The sequence below is a fragment of the Andrographis paniculata genome, unplaced genomic scaffold, assembly GCF_009805555.1.
Source record: "Andrographis paniculata isolate CXL003 unplaced genomic scaffold, ASM980555v1 Contig79END, whole genome shotgun sequence".
Lineage (NCBI taxonomy): Eukaryota > Viridiplantae > Streptophyta > Magnoliopsida > Lamiales > Acanthaceae > Andrographis > Andrographis paniculata.
The window spans coordinates 524,929-530,974 of record NW_026137616.1 but is presented as its reverse complement, the minus strand read 5'-3'; positions in this window follow the sequence as shown (position 1 = coordinate 530,974).

The window sequence follows — 6,046 nt, the reverse complement described above, 5'->3', positions numbered from 1 at the left end:
TGGACAACCATATATATAGGCAAAAAGATAAAATTTAAAATTAATTAATTAAAAAATAAAAATTAAAGGCAGAGGGATTTCGGGTATTCTTTATGGAGATGATGATGGTGATAATGATGATGATGGGGATGGGATGGGCATGAATGACACATCATGTCCATCAATCAATCATGGCCTTTGCCTATCTCTAATCATACACCTCCTCAATTATTAATTCCCCACACTTTGCTTTTCTACCCAAAATTATTGAAATTTTGAAAATATAAATTATTGCTCAATTTGGTAAAAGAAATAGACTATATAGGGGTGTTCATCTATTTAAAAATAATTTTATATTTTATATTTTATAATAATAAATAATACTACATCCGTTCTATCTACTGTGTCTCTGCTACACTGTACACTATATTTTACGAGGGATGTAATTAGTAGATAATTAATAATATATTACTGAAAATAATTATTCTATAATATAAATAATTATAAATTGAGATTAAGATAACTAATTAGTTTAATTAAAATTTTTAAAAAAATATTAAAAAAATTTAAAATAGATTAAAGTGTATAATTATTTTCTAAAAAATAAAAGTGACAGAAATAACAGCTGTGAACCTAGTATGTGGAACTGAAGGAGTAGTACATCCGTCCCAGCTCAATCTCATTTATTAAGAGTTTTATTTATTTTTTATGGATTAATCTTTAATACTATTAATTATTTATATAAAAATATAATATAAATTTTAAAGAATATAAAAATACTTTTAATGGTTTTTTATATTATTATTATTATATTTTGTAAAAGATTATATAAACATAAAAATATTTTTAATATTAAGTAAGTTAAATGAAATATTTAGAGTCGGACGGAGAAAAAATATATTTATATTAAAAATTATATAAATTAGTAGTTAATAACATTTATATTTAAAATAAAAAAAATAAAAATAAACACACACTAAATATTTCTTTAGATTAATACGGAGTATTATATTTATAAAAAATAAATTTACGTTATATCAAATAATTATTTAAATTAAAATTTTATCACTAAATCAAAATTCAAATAACTCAAACAAAAATATATGGATGATTGACCACTTGACCAATATGATGATAATGATGTATCTGGAACATGGAATCCAACGGCTCAGATCGTCCGCAATCCTTAAAAGGGCCCCACGTGACCTGTCTAGAAAAATCTTGATGCAGATTCTTGGACAAACTCGTCACTTTCTCCACCTTTTTTTTTTTTTTTTTCTATATATTTAATTATTTATGTAGCTTTTTTTCTGATTACGGTATTCCTAATGATTACATTATTACATCCGCAAAATTAGTAAATATTGCTAATAATGAATGACGTTAATATAAAAATCAATAATCAGAATATTAAAAATAATAATTTTAAAAAAATAATAATAATACTCATTTAGTTCAAATTTATATAAATAAAAGAATCATCACATATTAACTATATTAAGCAAAGTTAAACCATTAAGCCAACCTCCTCCCACAAAAGAAAATATAAACAAATATAAAAATAAAAATTGATGCATCTCTAAAAGAGAAATTAAATATTCATAAAATAAGTATATAAATATGGTATTGATAATTTCATTATGTTATATCTAAAAAAATATATATATAACTTTTGCATTTGAAAATGTTCAAAAAAATATTATATAAATATAATTTGACTAACACTCCAAAAGTAGCATGGCTTAATAAAATTGTAAGAAATAATCGTATAGATCCATTATATATAATGTAAATAATAAATCAATTTTATAAGGTTAATTTAGTTAATTTTAATATCTTAAATGCTAATGTTGTCTATATTTTGTATATTTCTATTAACGACTATACACTAGTAATGCAATATTAATATGTATATACATATATATATTTAAGTGTTCTAAATTTGTATATATTATTGAATTTATTTTTTATTTTTTAAAAAAAATATAGTTATATAAAGGTTAAAGCTATTCCAATGCCTCCCTAATCGGTAATCACCAAGAAGATATGCATGTATGTTTTGGAAGAGTAGAAAAACCAGGCTATAGAACAACAGGCGCTCGCATCTGCGTACACGTGTACGGTGGGGGGGGATCCACTGTATTAGAGACTTTTCCCAAATGAGGAAGAGGGGTTGGGTCACGTGGAGCAGGCACTTGGTCGCACCCCAACGCACGTGAGGCGTAAATGTGGGTGTCTCCTATGCATATGCAGGTACTGTATTATGAAGCAACATGACCATCACACGCTGATTTCTTACAGATACGCTAATGTTAGTACACATCCATACTTATACCATTTTAATACATTAATAATAATAATAGAAATAAAATCGTAGATACAATTAGATGAGGGAATCCAAAGTGGGTGGGGTGGGGTTGTGGGAGGGGGGGGGGGGGGGGGGGGGGGTGTCTGTTGGTTGGGGTGACATCCACACGCAATACAATCATTTGAACATGTGTGTTTCTACCATTTCCCTTAATTATTATTCTTACTTTTGTGTGCACTAATTATAATGAAATTGTTCATTTGTGTTATTTTTTAAAAAAAATTATAAATATTTACTGTATGTGATATTTAAAATAAATATGATAAGTAATTTAATTTTTAAAGTGATTATAAAAGGTTGGATTAATATAATACTAATAGAAATGAATAAATTAGTGTTTGCTTACTTGTGTTTTTGCTTACTTTTATTTTTATTTCTTATTGATTTTACATTCAATAATTATTTGGGAAGATTAAAATAAATAAATAAAAAAAAAATCTCCAAACAGAAAAACATTAGTTGTTAAATGAAGCAAGTGAGATGCAGTAATTTTAAATTACTTTAGTTAAAATCACCCGACCAAACGGGACTATAATAAATTAAATTTTCAGAAGAAATTCCTGGATAATTACTAATTCACCCTTATAAGATACTCGCATATTTTACATAAAAAAAAATAATAATAAATTATTATAAATTAAATTAATTTTTACTTTAGATATACACGTGCTTACTTTGTACATAAATTCAGGCTTTATGATTTACAACGAAAAGGAACGCACCCCATGACTGTATATTTATGCCTTTAATTTTTCTCAAAAGAAGAAATCACGCACATGTGTGTACATGGACAAACTTATAATAATAATAATAATAATAATAATAATAATAATAATAATAATAAAATATATATATATATATAAATATATGAAATATGGGATGCGACTTCAAAAGTTTAAAAAGGAGATGTCACCCAAGCATATAAAAGTTAGCAATGAAAATTAGGGTGTCTTCTTTTTTATCAAAATAAATCAATATGTTTTTTTTAAAAAATTAATATATTGTACATATTCTACTAATATTTTATACGGGACAAATAATATGTAAGAATTATTAATTAAAAATAATTTATAATACAATTTATAAAATAAGATAGTAATATATTGATAATTTTATCATTTGTGTAGAAACTACTGTTAAATTAAGAAATAAATATACTCCCCTCCATCTCTTAATAATTTATCAAATTTTTTTTTTCATTTTGGTCCCTCCCATATTATCTACCTAACATTATAAATACCTCTTTAATTTACAATATATTACACAAATGTCATTACATTTGTATCATACAATACTAATAAAGTTAGTTTAGTCATTTTACCTTTAATTCTAATATATCTCAATATAATACTAATATTTTTAAAACTTCGTGACAAAAATAAATAGATAAATACTATTTTAAGGCTTGCAAACAATACTATTTTGAAATGAAATCTAATTTTTTTTATGTTCATCCTGTTGTTATTTGTTTGTTTGGTTCCCTTTTTCCTTTTCCAGTTCACAATCAATTTATTTTATTTTATTTTATTTTTTTTTCAAGTAGTTATACTTTTCACTTAATTAAATAAAAATATACACTTTACATAACATTATAAAAATACTATAAATAAACACAAGTTTTTTTATATTTTTTTTCCTATTAAACTACTTACCTATTAAATATTAGTAATATTTTAAAGTTTATGTACACAAAACAAATAAATAGATAGATAGCTAACGTATTTTAAATAAAAAAATATTTTAATTTCCAATGAAATTTTAAATAAATAATATACATTCTAACAAATAACGTGAGAGAATTAAAAATATAGAAAGAATACTTGAATAGTAATAGCTTATGAGTTAGGTTATTTACATGTTTTCATAATATGAGTGTGTTTTTTAAGTTTGTTATTTATTACTCTCTCCGTCCCAAACGCACTGCAATATTTTCTTTTTTGTTTGTTCCAAACTCAGTATAATATTTTCAAATTTAGAAATAATTAATAATATTTATATACATTTCAGTTTATCTCGTCACATCACTCAAATAAAAAAACAAATAATCATTTATCTATCTAATCACATCACTTAATATTCAAATTATCTCAAATTACCATACTTAATACTCCCCACCTAAATTCTCGTGCCAAATACAAATATTGCACGGTGTTTGGAACGGAGAGAGTATTATTTTTGTTTAAATAGTGTTTTTTTTTTTTGTAATATTTTTACAAAAAAGTTATAATTATATAGTAAAATATCTGAAATCTGAATAAAACATATATTATTATAGATAACTTATTTTTATTTAAGTTATTGTCATAATAATTAAAAAGCAACTCAAGCCACGATCAAACGCACCAATTATTATTATTTTTATTAATGTTTGGTATGAAATAATTGGTCCATCTGCGAGAAATAAACAATCGAATAATTTTATCAGTGGTAATAAATAGGATGATGATTGGAATGATTGTGGTGTGTCTGAATAAATACATACTATTATTGCGACATCTACTAATAATTAATGCACTTACTGGTAATAATAAAAGTTAATTAATAAATGAATGGGCAATAATATAACTAAACAAAATAAAATTTTAAAAATAAAATAAAATAATGGGTCCCGACAAGATGTCGGGTGATGATTGAGTGTGGCCGCGTGCTAGCTGTCCCACGTGTTCCCTCCAATCATGGTTCCAATTTCCGAATCCGACAACTAACGCTGTACGAGGCTGTTATCCCTCGCCTCCCCTCCACGTGACGCGCACGTGATCCAGGGTCCCACAACGCACCCTTGTTTCATTCCACCCTGTTCGTTCCTTCGTGTGTAATAAAATAAAAAAATAATATTTCTTCGATTTGATTTCTCGTCCATTTTCCCCTTCTTAACTACCGTACAATTCCACGTGCCCTTCTGCCCAACCCCTTGTCTCCTTTCCAACATATTTAATCAATCAATTATTTTGCTATCAATACCCACTATTAAATAAGTCATACCTCTGTGTCTCATGTACCTTGTCTGATACACAGTATTTTATAAGAGGTTTAATTAATAGATAATTTAAAATGTATTAGTGAAAATAATTATCTTATAATATAAATAATTATAAATTAAGATTAAAATAACTAATTAATTTAATTAAAATTAAACAAAAATAAATTAAAAAAATTTAAAATAAAATTAAAGTCTGTAATTATTTTCTAAAAAAAAATGACATGATATAAGAGACGAATAGAAACAAAAATATGGATATAGTACGTGGGACGGAGGAGTAATAAATATTTTTTTTTGATAAAAGCACTATAAAAGATTTAATGGGATATGCCCACTATTTATAGAAGTAACGAATCAATAAAAATTTGCCCAGTGATTATTGCTAATGTATTTAATTATTACAGGTCATGATTAGATGAACTAACTACCTAGGCAAGGCTTCCCGAATCCACTACACTTGGGAATAAAAAAATATTGAGACAGAGAGAGAGAGAGATTAGGGATCTGTAAGAAGTGATTTTTCTTAATTAATTAATTAATCCCTAATATTTCTAGTCATGTGCACGCAATCCAGCAAGTTGCAGCATGATTATAATTCCAGCGTGGCGCACGTGCGCCTCGGTCAAAACCTCCATTTCGATCCAGTCAAACCTCCTAAGCCCCAATAATTTTCCTCACCTTTATTCTCTATTGACATGAAACATTTCTTTTTGTATCTT